We start from the raw sequence: 18,493 nt of genomic DNA on the forward strand, positions 1-18,493 counted from the left end.
CGAAGATATACTTTCAAAGAGGCACAAAGGTATAAAGATATAAAGAGGTGCAAAGAAACTGAGGATCAAAGGAAATCTTACACCTTCGAGTCTTCGTCGGTGAAATTTTTTGGTTTCCCGTGACGAAAATTTCCCGTGGAGGATGCAGCGTGTGCAAAAAGGTACACGGGCTCGAGGACACGCTCGTCTCATATGAGAACCCGTATCTTATCCGGCTACGGAGGATGCAAGTGTGACAAAGTGCCGTCCAGGATTCGGTAACCTGTCCGTTTCTACTTGACATACGGAACACATACATATACATACATATTCAGCTGGCTGCTCGAACCCGGAGGACACGAGTTATGGCCAAGAGGACGGAATTACTTTGGAAATGAGCTCGCTCGGCTGATAAAGTCAGCCCCGGACGAATATTACACCATTGTACGTTTCCGTTCTGGCCGGCTCGGATGCCGGCTGTGATCATCGCCGTAACGTTAGATCGAGCGTTTCGTATGATATAAATGGGCGGACTCTTTGGCGTCTATCGTTGTGCCATTGGCAACACACGGGAGGAACAGAAATTCTGAAGATTCGAGTAGTTTCGTCTACTGCTTCATATTACTTATGGAGAAGATTGCAACCTGACTTTTATACATGTTCAAATAAATTAAGTTATTCAGTTTTATTAGTAAGTTAATTTGAATATAATACATAATTGCAAAAAATTCGAGTTGTTCTGTGTATTGCTTCACAATGCTCACGGTGAAGGTTGGAATCTGAATTTTATAAATATTGCAATGAATGAAATAATTAGTTTTTTTTATTAATAAAGTAGATTTAATACAGTAAATGATTTCAAGAAATTTGAGATGTTTCATGTATTGTTCAACAATACTCATGATGAAGATTTCAGTCTGAATTTGATAAATATAAATATTGTCAGGTTATTTAATAGAAAATGATTATAATACAAAAGCATATAATGGCATGTCAAATTAAACGAAACAAAATTTAGGAACAGAAACATTTGTTTTGCAAGTCATTTTTGAAATTAGGATACGAGTCTTCAGCTGCTTACCATTTCATAAGTTATATTTTTGTATTGGATCATACGAGGCTTTTCAAAAAATTTCTCGTCACAGGCTGGGACACAAATATTGTGATATCTCCAGAATTATTACGGAACGACCAATAATATTTATGGTACTATACTTATGGTACATAATGCAATATTTATGGCGCTGCCGCCCACTATTTATGGTGCTGTCCGGACCGCTATGAAATTTAATCGAACAGATATAGCGTCCAATCTATTTTACACCGCATTCTGTATCTCAGATGTAAGACAATGCTTTGTATGTTCACCAATAAAATAAAAAAAAATCATATACACATAATTATAACCATTATAAAGTCTTCTTTATTATCTATATACATTCCCATACACACAAGGAAATCAAATTTTAACAAAATTCAAAATTTATACATCGCCAAAATTCTTTTATCGACATTCACATTAATTTAATTTCACAGCAACATAACATCTCAAAAATATAACGCAATGTATCCCGGACACCCAATAATAATTTCAATCCAGCCAGTTCCCCAATTATTATCAAATCCCACAGCGACTCCAAAAGTTTCCCCAAAGCCACTTTTCGAGCTTCACAAAAATCCCTAAATAACGTAGCACTGAACACGACACGAAGCGAGGAAATACATACATTTTGAAATACCCATGTTCCAAATGGAAGCGTTCACATTGAAGAGACCCTAGAGCTACGTTCAACGATATAAAGCGTTGTGAATCGCCGCTATCGTAGCTCCCATCGCAGCTCCGCTGTAAACGTACCCTAGGAGCTGAACAAAGGCCGCAAGAAGAAGACATCGCGTGGGTAGCACATTGCAGGGCCCGTCCCGAATTCTCATTCTCTGTTCTGGAGACAAATATGAGTGCCTGGTCGCGTTCAGTCGCGCACGTTGGCACGCTGCGCGGTTGTGTACGGGGGCACCGAGTTTCTTACAGCGTAGCCCTTTCACGTACACACGCAGCCGTGCCCCGTGTGCGCCGGTACACAGACTGTAATTAATCCAAGGTGTTAAATCAAGACCCGTGAATGCCTCTCCCTCGTCTGCAGCCGTGACGCCTTCTCTAGCTGAGTGGGTCGCCCCTCGAGACCACCTGCCACGTCTTACAGGCTCTCGAGTGGAAGCCCGAATTCCTCTTCTTGCCGTCAACCCCTTTCCTTCCGTCCTACACGAAATATATCGTGCATCGGCCCCCCACCGCGCACCGCGCGGAAATTTAAACCTATTTGAGGACATTGGTGGGGATTAAATCCGTTTCGAGATCCGGAGTAGATTTCGCTTGTCGGGAGGCTATGGTTCCGATAAATCTAACGGCGTAGAAGATCGTTCGAACGGATCTTGATTTTAATCGAACGGGAGTGATTGCATCGTACAGTTTTGTTGTAAATTGTAATTCATAATTACTAGGTCTGGCTGTGGGGGGTTTGATGCTTGTTCTTTGAATTGTAATTGATGTTGTTAACTTTGCTGTGTTGTTTTAGGTTAGGTTTCTGAATAATCGTGTTTTCGTGGTTTTGATGTTAGCGTGATTGTTTAGTATCCTTTAATATGGTAGAGAAGATAATTGTGTCGTTATAATTTATTATGTTGAAGTTGTCTCTTGCGTATAGATTTAAGGTGCTCGCTTGAGTATAGAAAGGATTTTTTTCTCGTTAACTCGAGAATTGCTGTGCAACAGTTTCTAACTTATTTTTCATGAGAAATGAGTATGAAATTACTTGACAACCAAAAAGCAAAGTTTTCGAAGTTTGTAATAATCTTCTAGGAAGAAGATTAGTTTCGTAAGAATTCGCAATATGGCACACGCGTAAGGTAGTAGAGTTTTGTATTGTCTAAAACATTGTTCTAATTTTTCGGAGCTTAATTCCCGGAATATTTCATCGTTAAACTTAATTACGTTATTAGAAGTAAATGAACTGTCCTTAAGGATTTCGTTATTTCGGCCCTTTCAGCGTACTGTTATCCGTTAAGAATCCTTTTGTTCCCATAGAAAGTGTTCTCGCGTCGGAACAAAGGTGTCGTGATAAATTGTTCGCTGCGTCTGTCAAAAACTTGCGCAGCCCGGCTTTATCAAAGCCCCGTATCGATAAGCCATTAAAGGGTTCTCCGTAAACTGTGGATGCACTTGACTTAGGCGTTAAGCGTCATTAGTGCCATTATCTTACAACACGATAGGAGAACCGGAGACGCGGGATGATTTACTTCCAACATCACCTGTACTCCACCAATCGATGTTTGGATACTTTCGCGAACATTCTCGATACAAGTAGAACAACTATCTTGAACTTTTCTTAATCACCTTAATTCGGAAGAGTTCTGTAAAATATTTTTAAGTAGTTACTTTACCATCACTATTACTATCACGATTTTTGTACACTTCATCATTTCTTGAAATACTTTCTTTAAGCGTTCAATTTCCCTAATTACTAAAACCTTATTTACACTAATTCAATTACACATTTTAATATTATTATTATACTGTCTCTATACAGAAATATTTATTGCATAATTTTCATAAATGCATTCGCGAACAAGGATACCACTAAAAATTCTTATTTAAACGAGTTAATTAAAAATAAGCAAACAGTCTGATATTAAATTTATCTCTCGTCCCAATGATCAAATACTACCCATCTCACAAAAACTTCCTATTCAATAAAACCTCCACAGAGCAATTCCAAGCGTCTCCGATTTATTCACGTTCCCGGGAATCCTTTTTCTCGACCGGCTAAGGACGTTTCATCCACTTTAATACAAACGATGAAAATTATTTCGAACGGCGTATAATTTGTAGGTGTTCTGGGTTCAACAACGAAGTCGCCGCTCGAAGCAGACTTATTACGTGGGAATTACTGGATGGGACAAACGGCGCGGCATTTAACCGGGAAATACAGAGATCGTCGGCGAGAAGGTAGTCGCGGAAATTGAAAAATGGTCAGAACGTGTTACGGAGTAGTAAACACGGGAATGAAAGTCGGCTTCCTTTTTTAGAGTGGCTCTCACGTCGAACGTACTCACCTCGGCTGACCATCGCGCTTTTTTGCGCCACCTTCACCCCGTAATCCCCCAGTTCTTCGCCCTCCCGGCCTCGCCGGCAGCTTTCCCGGGGATCCTTTCTAACGTGAAAAATGAAGCTAAGTGCGATGTCGAGTAACAGGGTCGATGGGAAAATGTTTAGATTTCTGGTGGCCTATCATTTCGAGGATCGAAGATGTCGGCGCCTTTCCCCGTAAAAACTGTTATTCGAAAGTTACGGCGATCGGTTGTCTCGGCAAAGTGATTGAAAACCAACACCGTAATTCAATTACATTTGCCCGAGAACGAACTCTTTTATACCGTCGCCGGTGTAGCTCGATGATAATTGACTTGGCGTAATCGGGAATCGAGCCAAACGCTTCTTATCGAATTATTTATATGAAACACAAGTACTTACGTACTATATGGACCATCGTTGTTTCTTAACTGGAGATCGCACTAATCAGTTACTTGAGTTAGGTCTGGGTTAGTATTTATTTAATATTATAACAGTATTATTTTATTCTTATGTTGTTATTATTATTACTGTTATTGTTGATATTTTATTTCTTGAAAACGAAAGTAGACCGTATAATATGTAAGTATCAAAACACAGTGGGATCTCGTTTAATTCAATGACTGTTTTTTGATTCTTGGTATATCAGTAAGGTTATATGGCTCTTTTGAATCTATTCGTTCAGTGGTAATTATTAATTAACCGTTTGGTTTATTATTATTTACTTTTCATAATTTCGCTGCAAGGGAAGAAATTAAACTGAATATTTAATTTCGTACTTGCACATTTACTGGTAAGCTTAAATATTCATACCAGCGGAATATATTTTTTTAAGCAAAAGCATCGTACATGTTAATTAAATTCAATTTAAAGTCTCCGCTTTGAGACTGACTCAGTATTACGAACGAAGCACGAAATACGTGAGCGTTATTTTCTGTAACTAAACAAGCAGTAATTATTTTTTTAAAAACATACAGAATGAAGATACACGCATCGCACCTGCAAAAGTAAATTCACGCAGAAAATTAAGCAACATCCGAAGAACGGAACTCTGTTCAAAATTCAACACCTGTTAACATACCCGCATTTTTCTTTTCTCTTGCACAATATTCCCCAGACAGAACCCTTTCCACCTCACACAAGAGGCTCGATAAATTTATCAAAAATTCGCGCTCGCTTTTCCCGTACACAAAAGAAACTTTATATTAAAAATTTCACAACACCGTTTCGCAACTTAGTCAAATTCCCATCGAGTCCAGTGAAGAAGACGAGTCGCGACGCGATCAGACCGCTTTCCAAATATTCCCTTAAACCGTCCGACAGAGGTATTAAAAAAGTTTTCATTAAAACTGGAAGACGGAATGAAATTCAGGTACTAAACAAGCAGTTTAGATTAATTATTCTGCGTCTTGCGTAGCACCCTGGTTCGTTTCTTTTCCACCGCGCTCGCGGGAGAGAATTTCGCTCGCGTTAATTCGCTCCATCTTCTTTCATTGTTTGCTCCCACAGGAGTCGAAATCCCGGAGGTATCGGTTTCCGCAGGGACGAGCGGGAAAAGAAGATTTTCATAAATTAAAAATCCATTCGCGTAACCTTTCGCCGTGTGTAATTTCGGGAAATGGGTAATACGGCCGTGCGGCGTAAAATTCCTCTCGATCGTTCGCATTTGCATTTTTATGGCCGTCTTAATACGTAGATTTTGTAGTCCCTTCCCGCGCGATTATGATCCTTCGAAACTAATTTGAACGTGACGGCCAGTTTTATGGAACGTCGCCAGTCACGAACCGCCATTAAATACTTCGTTTAAGCACGTGTTCCGCGGCGCCGCCCTCGCAGTTGCCACAGATTAAGTGTTTCGCCAAAAGACAAGATTGTTTTTAGCGCACCGCAGGACCTCCACCCACACGTTACACTGAATTATTCCACGCTTCACGCTGAATTAGACGTCTCGCTGTGCGACGAATTTCAATCGGGAAGAATATTCCCTGGATCATTAGGTAGAGTAGATAGACGTCCAAAGACTGAAGTAAAATACTGGCTACACTATGAACTTCTGAATTTTGATGAACGAAGACAACGAAGAATATTTCGTTGATCACTGAAATCTACAGTTTCATTCCTTATTTTGATAAAATGGAAACAGTTAACGCATTGTTGACCGGCCACGAGTTAACTCGTGTATGTACATGCATTACCCATTTGAATTTTTGAAACATAGAGCAATATAGAATATTGCAAAACCAACATATTCAAAATTATATAAAATATACGTCCAAAGTTCCATTTCAATTTATTATGTACATATATAAAATATTCAAGTTTATTTAGATTGTTTCACTTTCATATCTAATTATGGAATAATACGACATGGTATAGCTTCTGCGTAAAATTTCCGGTCAACAATGTGCGAAACAGTTAATAATTTCATTACAAAATTCGAACAGTACACAATTAACAGATGATAAATCCTAATAAACTAATATCACGTAAGTCTTCGAACGCACAGTAACATTAAACACCATTTTCCTATAATCCCTCATAATTATTATCCCAAGGAACTAAACATCGCGACAAATTAATTTGCCTCACGAATATTCCACCTTCTACATCATCTTCCATGCACCCTCCACAATCTGCCCGCAGATATTCGTGTTCCACAATATTCTACGCAATCGGGTACACCGCGGGCGCATGAAGTCAGTAAATTACAAGCGCCTTGAACCCTCTAAAGGAACTAGAATTAGCCAGCGAACGAGAAACACGATACACCCTTAAAGCGTTCTACAATTGCGCGAGTTGTTCCGGGCGGGCTAGATCCCCGGCAGTCAGCCGATCGCGTCACTTGTCCCGATATCCTCAAACATCAGCATCGCATTGCCGATTAAATCTCACGCAAATGTTTGCGCACGATAGAAACCACCGAATTAAACTAACAACTACCCGCGGCAAGGGCGGGCCGCGTTGATTATCGGCCAGGCCCGCTCTAGAGTCTCATATTCCGGGAACAGCGCCATGCATTGTTGTCGAGGCTACTCTTGGAGAGCGTTGCACGGAAGAAAACTTCATTCAATTGCTTTCGCTTTACTTTATTATATAAAACTTGTTATACAAATGGACAGAGAGTCCCGCAGGTGGTACTTGGTTTAAAAGATTGACGTGCCCTTCTAGTTTTTCCTCGGTATTTAACATGTTCGTTGTCAGCGTTTATTTTGGCGAGGACCTTCTCAATTGTAATATTTTATTCAATCCAATAAATCTTCTAAACCAAATATCGAGAAAATGAAATTGGAACGAGTTATTGAGTTCCTAAATATAATGCCGTAGCTTATAACTTTAAATAACAATATATATAAAATTAATTTCATTTGCTTTATGTAAAATATAAGACTGCGCCCGTCACAAGTATGTGACGCTGGTAGCGAACGTGTTAAGGGATCTAGCTTAACACTAACCGTACCAGGAACCGGTCAAATGTTCGGATTTAATTTGATTAATCCCTACATAGCACGATTAATGAGTTTTTCAATGCATGTCTTTCCTGTCGTTTCTGTTTCCACTGAAATACATTCAACTGACTTGTTTACCTTTATTTTGTAGTCAGTTATTTGAGTGGTTACGATACAAAAAAACTGCCGGTAACGTTACAGTTAAGGGAGTGGGGACAGAGAGTTTAAAAAAACTGGGACTGCAGCGATTTATATGTTTTGGCGGTGCTGCTATTCTAGGGCCTGTCACTTTGGGTCTTGTGGTCGTTATGTTGAGCTGTCATCGCTGCAGTTCCTGAGTTTTGGAAAAGAGGGATATTTTTATCGGATGCATAAAAGTAAGAATGGAAAACGCGCTACAACATAGGCAACGACCACCCGTAATTCAAAAGTCTGTCGATCGGTCGAGACGTAACGTTATTGTTTAGTTCTTAAGGTATGAGTGGGCGACTGGTTGGGCGTGTGGCTGGTGTCATGTTGCAACGGAGTGACGTCGGTATGTTTGGGGAAAGCGTGGCTGTAAACAGGATGATCTTGAGTGGATGAGGATATGCAAGGAAAAAATGTTTTGGAACTGAACGACTGGACCATGAGAATGACGTGATTTGGAAAGTGTATGTGCAATTTCGAGAATGTTAGCTATGAATGCCAGGGACAGTGCGTGGAAGTTTAGTAGAATGGTAATATAAGAGAAGAGAGATATATCAAAATATCTTCTTTTATTAGTAATCATTTAATTGTAATAAACTATTTTTCTATATTTGTTGAACACGCAAGTTATTACGATTCCCACACAGTTGCATCCTAGATAAATTTAGTAGGTGATCGTCTACAAAAGGAATACCGTGTAGTGGTAGAGGGAAAGAAGTACTTGCCGAATATATAAATTAGGTATTGGTCATCTCTAAACGGAATGTAGTGTAATGATAGAGGAAAAGGCGATAGTTTGGAACGTGACTTTGAAGGGACTAACTTTGGTCAGTCCCAGAGCGAATTGAAAAAGGGGCGTGCAAGGATACCTGCTACATACGACAGCATTACGAGCTGCGGCACGCGGCCGTTGTTGATGTATCGCCGTCGTTGCGATTGATCGCGAAGATACCGGGTAATACGGGGCAGCTCGTAAATAATCCAAGCAGGCGCCGGCTGTTTCGTCCGTCCGCGGGATCCGTGTTTTACTGGAGTCGCGGTACGTGCCGCGGGATCCGGCGTTCGTGACGCGACGGACATTTTTCAACAGTCACTTTATACAGCCTGACGTCCTCGCATAGCTGCGGGGATCGCGCGCCCTTTGAGTTCGCCAGCTGAGAGAGAACTTTTATAAACACGATGTATTTTTACAACGGTAAATTAGTGTAATATGTCTCGCGCCATGTTAACATCTTTTAAACGAGGAACATAATGTTAAGCGTTTACTGCGTAACGTAAATGCGGTGGATAATATCATTTGCAAGTTTTCACCTTTGACATCTGAGGAATTACACGGAAACAAGTTTATATTAGTTTGTGGGAAAAGTAATTTTGTGATTTAAGGCGTAAAATGTTGGAAATGGTTTTCAGAAGTTATTCGGTGGTAATTAGTTAAAAAATATTTTAGATATTCGATTGTATGTAAGAACTTTAAGAATCTGGCAATCTGGTATTAACTAATGTTATTATATTTTATTGTATTAGGCTAAATAAATGTAGTATTTATTGAAATACAAAATAGTTTTTATTTCACTGTGGCGACAGTCAAATCTGTTGGTGTTTCTTAGCATCATTTAGGAATGCTGTTTAGTTGGTAAATTCATTCATCAGCGAACTTTATAGAACCAAACAGTTTGATAAGCTCGGATGAGACTTCGATGGGGAATTCTAGAATGGAAACTGTCGCTCTCGCTGGAATCCGGTGATTGCTTACGGTGTTCTGTTAGTTTTCATTAAAGTGCTCCAAGTCCTGGAGAGGTGTAACACGAATTTAATATTCTGTTGGATTTTACCAATTCCGAGTGGATTTAACAAGCACTGATCCGGTGGTATGAAGAGAATTTGTCCAAAGTCGCCGAGCAGATCAAATGAGGTTCGAGGTGGTCTGCCAATCAAACGGGATTTGGAGGAATCTGCCGGATTCCGACCAGGCGGTTAACAGCGGAGCCATCGATGGTCGAGACACAACGGTGTCTTAAACTGTTCAGTGGAGTCTATCAGATCCAATGAGGACTTTGGGATGCAAGATTTGATTAAATATAGGAATAGCTGATAGATTGAATGGGTTTATTGAAGAACGCCTGGAATCTAGGAAAACTTGATCCAAAAATAGAAATTCAAATACTTGACATTCTAACTGCATGTTTTAATATTAAATTGTGACTGAAATAGTGTAAAAATATAATTAAATCTAAATTCCATTGGTTTTCTATTTTCACAGTTGGAGCAGTATTGGTATTCTGCTTAAAGGATGATAGTCTAATTGATCAGTGTTCTAAAATAAAATCGATAACATTAGCTTGTCACTTGAAAATTTGACCAATGTTTTATATTATAAATAGAGAACACGATTTACTTATCCATTAAAAGGAGTAGGTTAATTTTAAGTAAATTTCGAAATTTATTTGTATTCTATTGCATTACACAGACTAAAAATAGAAATAGGATCTTTGATATGACATTAAAAAATTACATCATTTCAACGCGTATAGCGAGGTCCATATATTGCGAAACAGATATGAAAATAATTAACATTAACTTCCTTCGCGCCTTGTTAATCACACGAAAATTATTATCGTGTAGAAATGATGCCTTAATGAAGGATTCACCGAAATGATACTTCGCATGGAACATGCTTTAATTAATTATAATTAAATTTAATTAATAACAATTTAATTACAATATTAATATTAATTAAATTTATAGTGTGGTGCTGTTGGTTTTACTATTATTAGATGATATTGAAAATGTGGATCTTTAGTAAAAAGAGAATTAGGAAAACAACAATATATTTAATAAGATAAAGGAAACAATACGGACAACACGTAAAATACAACACACGACTCTCGCACCAAAAATGTTCTACTCCGCTGTCGCTCAGCAAAATGTCCCCATGCACGCATTTCCACTCGCTTTTATCACACACCCCCATTCGCTCTGTCTTTCTCACCCTTGCACCCTTCTCACTCGCATCTTTCGTCCATAGTCAAAACTCACGCAGTCACGTACACACTTTTCTCACGGTTCAGTCGCTCAGTTCCAGACACTCTTCCTCGCATTCTTTCAGCCACTCGAAATTGTCTAAACGCAGTCACACTATTTCCCAAACATCCCGGCGCCGGTCCGTCGCAATACGACCTGGTCGCCCTTACGCACGCACAACAAACCATTCATTCTACAATAAATATTCTAGATACTACAAATTTAAGATTTGATAATGGAAGAGTCAATCTAGTAATGTATTGAATTTATAAGGAATATGGATATTATTTCATTTGAAAAATATATTACAAATATTTTGAATGAACAACACAATTACAAAATATCCTCTGTTTCAGAACAATTTCATATGAATGCTTCATGCATTTAATAATGCATGTAAAGAATATAGGTTGTGTTCTGTGAAATCGTTATCCGGCGGTGTTCCATCATTTTCCCATTAAATTTTCACGTGCGCCGCTTTCAGCATCAACGTCGATGTTTAGCGAAATATCTCTCATATCTAGTTTCCGTGCATAATTAAGCGTCTACTGTTAATGCAACCGCTTTTATGTAATCTAATTACTACGCACAAATAAACCACTATCTCGAATTCTGTCTACTAATTACTTCGTCACCTAATATTACTCAATACTGACGATCATTAAGTAACGAACTTTATATCCTCCTTGAATTTATTACTCGACCACGGACCAAATATAAATCTTCGTATACTAATAGAGTAACTAATATCAAAGAGAGATTTATATAATTCCACTAAATATTTCGTTAAGTATCAAATAAAATAAACAGCTCACTAAAATTAAACAAATTTTTAGCTATATTAAATTATAAGAAATTCCATGTATTTACAGCCTATTTATTAAAAAGCAGACGGATACAGTTATACCGTTACCTTACGAAGCTACATATTCATAATTTCTTTACATTTTTTAATTAATTTTTCTATATATAATATCGATACAAAAGAATTTAATATAATTTATTCAATTTAAACGAGAAATAAACAGATCCACTCAAATCATCGATTATTTTGTGCCGTCTTTAGAAACTCGTGTCTCAAACACTGTTAACCGAGAATCAGTGGAACGATCTACGTTTAGTCAGACGCCACGATCCAAGAACAAAACCACTCTCTTTCAGCCACTAATGACTAGATAGTGCAGTTTATACATTTATAACAAATCCGGATGCACAGAACATAAAGTACAAAATCCTTCTTAAATATTTCAGAGTACTATTACTGAGTTGATGCAAAAGTCTTTCAGTTCTTAGATTTAGTTTAGTATCCCAATCGTTCGCCGGCTGAACCAAAACTAAGTAAAAATGAAAAAAGAAGTGTTCTGTACACAAGTTATAATACTTTAAAAACAAATATGATTTGTTTCGAAGAAAACAATTTCTTTGTTAACCATGTGCAAAACACGTCAACATTTCATCAGTAATACATTTCTGCAATAATACATTTCCACCTTACTATTGTAAGCTAAGAAATCAGTTGCCTCTCAAGCCACGTTTGTTCGCATCTCTTCGGTAGACGTTCATTCTGCACACAGAATCCGGTGTCTACTGATGGCTCGAGGAGGCGTGCGACTCTCAAGCGTCCCGGTAATTAGGCGGATCGCGTACCAGGTGGGCCTGTGTGCCAGATTTTTCGCGGTAAAGCGGCCGTGTATGTGGGGCAATGCACAGGGACCAGCGGTGGCAGCTTAATACGCGTTCGTAACATGCAAAAGATGGGAGCCGCTAATGGACGACGAGACTTGACTTTAAACTGGCTGCCGTCTAATGTCCTCGTAAGTGCTAATGAACGCCGCTTGTATCCGGCCGACATTTATCCTTTGAGCCGGGGGCGTCGCGGTTACGTGAAAAGGCGGGCTAATACACGGCCGCGCGCACACGAAGCACGAGGCACGGCCGCGCGCGGGCCACGGCTTTGAAAAATGAAGGACGAGCCTCTCGCCTCGTTCCCTCGTTGCTTAAATAACGGGATTAGTCGTCGCGATGCGACCCGGCTGACGAATGAAAAATGGAATCTGGGTCGGCGAAACTTCATTGAATATTCCGTCGACATTTTGTTTCTTCCAACGACGCAACGCGACGAGGTTGCGTCGTGGAACTGGGTCGCGTTGTTTCTTTTCGAATCGCTGCAGAGGCTAAAGGGAATTGTTATCGGAATCCAAAAGTGTTTAAGAGCTTTTCGCTTTTATACGAAGAAGCAGGTGTTTTCAGGATTCTCTGGAATGTTTTTAGTGGAACTATTGAAATGACAGTTAGTATTATTTTGTGAATAGGTTTTGCTTAATATATATTTTGATTGGTGAAGGAATAGGTGATAACTGATATACTAAATAATATTCGAATTACCAAATTTTTTGTTATACAAACTATTTGTTGAATTAACTCTACATCTCATTGTATATCCAACTCAAAACCACATTATTAAAAAAAAATGACCTAAAGCTTCAAACGGTTAAATCAATTTGATAACACTGTTTAAAAAATAAGGAAGTGTCACCGTGTTACCGAAAAGTGCGAACGCAGCCTTGCTCGGCACTCGTCGGTCGTTTCGCGAAAAATGTTCCCGCTGATCAAGTTCTAAGTGGGGCACGGTAGTTAGGGTGCACGGAGCAGCTAATGAATGTAATCGATTCGTCGCGAATGATCGCGCACCGAAACAGGAATTATCGACGTAACGAGTTCGCGGGGTAAAGCTTCCGGAAGGTTCGAACTGCGAGATCACGCACTCAGACTGATCGCGCTAATTAAAACCAGCCGAGTTCCACCACCCGTACGATCCGGAATTTATCACTGAAACGCCCCCTCACGGTTAACTTCGCCGTGAGGTAAGTAGCTACTCGACTGAAATTACCGAAACAACCTGGAAATAGTAATGGGTCTCCGGGAACTATAGTTCCGCCCCCGGGGAACTAGTTTCGAAACTGCGCAGGGGAACCGACGTCTCGACACCATCCACAGATTGAATTTTAACGAAACTGCTTTCCGACGCGTTCGCGGCGCACGATATGCTTTCGCGCTGCGAACTTCCGTAATCTTCGATAAATCGTTTTTATGCCACGATCTAATAATTTTCTTCGAGATTAGCTCTCACAGCCCACCCCTCTCTCTTTACCGCGGGGATCACGTACGAACATTAACACCCTCTGCGTTGTCTTGTAAAAGACGTTTTCGTCGCTATCCAACGACATTTGCCTAATTTTTGGATAATGTGTAGGAGGTAGTTGTTTGAACTTATCAATCTATTCTGTACAGGGATGTAAGAAGGAAATTGTACTGAGTTGCTTAATTTTCTTTACTACTTGTCGAATGTTTGGCGTACGAAGTCGTGTACCGAAGAATGTTGCTTATCTTTGTTATTTTAATTAGTTTTTTGTTAATTATTAATATTAGGATTACTATCATTAGTATTATTATTAACAATGATGGTAAAGTTGATTCTATTATCAACATATCAGGTATTTGATAATCGGGAACTGTTAAGGCTACTTATAGCCTTACCGTTCCGTTCGGGCCCTTTAAATCACCGTAGTTATAGTTTTGTATACACCTTTTATCTTTTCTAAGACTTATTGTACATTTGGTAGTTTTTCGTAACAATAAGAGCCTTCGTCCCGTTCGCAACTTGCAATCGTCCTTACGGTATTACGCGATTATAAGGCCCGCGATTCTTGCTGTAGATTTTCCTTGTTTATTGTTCACATCTGGCGTCCAGTCACCAGCATTTTTAACTCTCTAGCCGGTCTGTTAGCATGTGTGATGGCATTAAGGCCAAAGCGTTTCTTGCTTTTACCTGCCACGGTCGACGATAGCAAACGGGACGAATTAGTTATTAACATTAGCAACCAGGAAGACCCAAGAAGGGAGGGGATTGTGTCTCCCTTCCACAACCATCTAGATCTAAAAGGGTCAACCAGAACGTCTTCACCCCCGCGAAGGCGACATTGCGGAGATGTCGTCGAAGACGATTCTGGGAGGTCTAGTCAGTTGAATACACATAGTTGAGAAACACGAGTTAGAAACACAAGTTGGATACACGAGTTAGAAACACAAGTTGGATACACGAGTTAGAAACACAAGTTGGATACACGAGTTAGAAACACAAGTTGGATACACGAATTAGAAACACAAGTTGGATACACGAATTAGAAACACAAGTTAGAAACAAGTTAGACAAGTATCAACTCAAATAGTACATAGCACAGAGTACGGAGTAGGAAGTACGGATTACAAAGTATCAAGTAGCAATTTCGATCAAGCACATAGCACTAGAGTCAAAGTCCACTTCACCTCCTACTCATTTCTAAGTTTTGTCCCCGATCATATTGGGTGGTCCTTCGAACCGTACGAGTTTTATTAGTCGGCACACCACGTGCAAACGCCTACAAAGCTCGACCACCATTACGGTAACCACGAGTATCTAACAGGGAACATTGTAGCAACCGTAACATGAAGTCCTATGTTAGCAGATGTATAATAATGATTGCGATTCTAACAATCATAGAGCTGGATAAATGATCATACATTTTCCTGGCGATGCATTGACTACCTATATTAGATTATCCACAGAGGTCTTTTACGATTAATAAGGTAATCGGATTTTATTTTACGAATTTTACTTTGTCACGAATACTAATTCCAATTCATTCGATCCCACCAAACAGTCCATTAATGTTTCCGAAATCAGTACATTCTACTCTGTTCTGTAAACTTTTGTTTCGAACTGAATATTTCCAATGTACCATTTGGCAAGCTTTAAATATTAACGCATTGCGTACCGACTAATTTTCAGAAAACTGAATTGTGCGGATGGCAATGTTCATTGAGGTGAACTTATATCACTATACATAGAAAAACTTAGATATCATATTGTTATGTAATATATTTTAAATAGATAATCAATTCGAATTAAATTGTATATTTTTTCAATGCTGTGGTAATTAGCAAAGTTGCATAGCTAAGTGTCTTTATATAAAAATGAGATTTCTCGTTACCGATAGGCAATGTATTAATAAATCAATTATTACATACAATTCATACGCATTATCATAGGCTCATAAAACAATATAAGAATAAGAATGTAACAATTACTTAAGTGAACATATTAAAATTGAAACAGCAAAAGAATTCTTCCTAAATATTCCTAAACATAAATATTCCTCTAAAACATTAGAACGAGAACTCTGTAAGAACACATCCGTTAAAATTATTATAAATCGAGTAACACTGCTTCCGCCAAAATAAATACAAAAAAAATATTAATTTCGTAGTATGGCTAAGTTAAAGTATCGAACAATATAAAGATTGTTCGGAGCACCAGCAATAGTTCGCGATTGCTCGGTGTATTAGTTGTCGAAGAAAAGAAATGTGGAAATTGGAGATGACGGATAGAATTAAATAAAAAGAGGTTAGGGAAAAAACGAAGGAGAAAGATGGACCACCGATGGCCCATTAGAATTCGCATGATGTAAGCGGAAACATGAAGGCGGAATGGGGCTTGCAGGCCGCGACATAAAACTCCACCGCAGCCGGGCGTAGAACAGGAACAAATCGTTTTAAAATTTTATGAGCGGTAACGTTTCTCTGCCTCTCCTTTAAAAGCTTTTTCTTAAACTGGCCATTAAGGTTCCTGCAGATCTAGGCTTGGATGTTACACTAATGTTCTTATCCACTTATTGCGCCATCACTTCGAGTACGGACCGACTCCGACACCCGACCCGAGGCGAAACGACAGACCCGTTTCAACGTAAAATCCACTCGATCCCGCGCGCGACAAAGTTTCGTCCCGATCCTTTTTCGTGGTCGAATAAAATTGGCTTTCACGGCGAGCCGAAGCACCACGAATATCTGAACGGGCTGAGACGCCGGAATTTGATGCCTCTCCCTCCGCCCGTTAATCCTCCACCTTTCATTCCCGTCGTATTGTCAGATTTAATGCAGATTAAAATCGATGCGCCTTTACGTTGCGGTATTCGGTTTGCGCGTTTTACACCCTCGAAGAGGAACTTTTGAGAACTCTTGTATCTTTACTTCGGAGAGGAATTTCGAGTGGACCATGATTATTAGAACGATGGATAATTGAAGTTTTTTCATGGTATATTTAGTTTTCCATTATTTCTGATTTAATTATGTGAAAATGCAATATTCTAATTATTGGAATTGTGCGAAATAAGTGAAAATATTTACAGTAATTGGTTTGAAAATTATTTGAATCGTATATTGCAACTACAAAGGAAGTTATCGAATCATGAAATTCAGAAAATTATGAACCTTTGTGTATAAATAAGAAAGATTGTAATGTATTAGACTTGACTTACTTTATTTACACACAAAGTTTTATAATTTTTTGAACTTCCAGGTTCGATAACTTCCCTTATATCTAAATAAAGCATTAATTCAATTACTCAAAAATCACCTGCCCAAACACTCGCACAGTTCTCATTTACAAAGAATCTCACCCCAAGTCTTCCAACATCATGCTCCACAATTACTCAAGGAATATTACCCGAATAATTTCTTCCTAATTCCCGGGGGAACATTCAAAGGGCGGCAATCCCTTGGCCAGACCATCCGCCAGAAGAATCCCCCGGAATTTTCATTTTCCAGTCCGTCTTCGCGTATCGGATCTCCTTTCCTGTGTGTAACCGCCGCCTAAACCTGCTCGGGAGAGGCCGAAATCTTGAACAAACACGTTACCGTTTCCCTTTGCCGGCTCTCTCACCCCGGAATCTTTGATCCCAGAGTCCGCGAGGTACCAATAACGTGAGCAGCTCCGTCCGTTCATTCAAAATTCAAACCAGACGCGGCCTACGAAGAAAAGAGGAGCCACTCCGACCGCGGAAAGAACGCGGCCGCTCATTCGTACACATTCCGCGGCGGGTTCCGTGGCTGAGGCGAACAATTCCCGATGGAATCGTCGTGGCTTGCACGGAAAAATCTCGAATGAAGGAAAATGGAAGAGAACATTTCTTTTATGAGGAAGCCTCAGTCTTAACCGACGCAAAGTACAAAATGGAAGATGCCAGATAGTGCTCTGGACTAACCGGTGCCGCGACGGCGTCGGGACTTAGCGCCCGGCTCCCGGACAAACGTCGTCTGCCGTGCAACTTCGTTCTGTCAACGAAATCGCGCGACAGTGCGTTCCGGCAGCCGCCGGACCAATTTTGTGACAGAAAGCGAACATAAATTCCGACCATCACCCGTTAGTTTTATTTGCGAACGGTCCGTTTCGTCCGAGCTTGCCACTACGAAAGATTACCCATCTACTATTCCAGATTCGAAAGGCAGAAAGTGTTGCAGGCAAGATGGTGAGGCAGATTTTGGTGTTCAAAAGTTAGGATCCCATGTTTTTGGAGATGCAGATGTTACTTTCTGTGACAATTTATGTAAACGAAATGTTAAATGTATTTGGACGCAGTAAATCACCTGGAATTTTGTAGATACTGTGTTCAGTGTCGATTGAAATGACAATGACAATCGATAAGATTATTGGTTCCTATTTATTGGAAATAAGTGGTGCCACGTGCATATGAATGATATTTTTAAATAATACAACGGTTGAAAGGAGGACACTTCAGTTTCTGATTCTTTAACCGAATCTTACCAATACCGACTCTAATCTCAAAGTTTACATCCCCAACGCAGAGCCCACTACACTACAGAATCCCATCAATTCTACCCCGTTACGCGGATAAAACAT

The 18,493-nt window shown here is 39.5% G+C and overlaps 1 protein-coding gene and 1 long non-coding RNA gene across 4 annotated transcripts in view; both read right to left on the reverse strand.

The window, feature by feature from the left end:
* The window catches only part of Fas3 (fasciclin 3), a 442,301-nt gene that overhangs the window by 122,808 nt on the left and 301,000 nt on the right, over positions 1-18,493 (reverse strand). The gene's annotated exons all lie outside the window — the stretch shown is intronic.
* LOC116430901 (uncharacterized) overlaps positions 1-18,493 on the reverse strand; it is a 147,804-nt gene that overhangs the window by 55,893 nt on the left and 73,418 nt on the right. The gene's annotated exons all lie outside the window — the stretch shown is intronic.

This window comes from Nomia melanderi, chromosome 5 (assembly GCF_051020985.1).
Source record: "Nomia melanderi isolate GNS246 chromosome 5, iyNomMela1, whole genome shotgun sequence".
In the NCBI taxonomy this organism is placed as follows: domain Eukaryota; kingdom Metazoa; phylum Arthropoda; class Insecta; order Hymenoptera; family Halictidae; genus Nomia; species Nomia melanderi.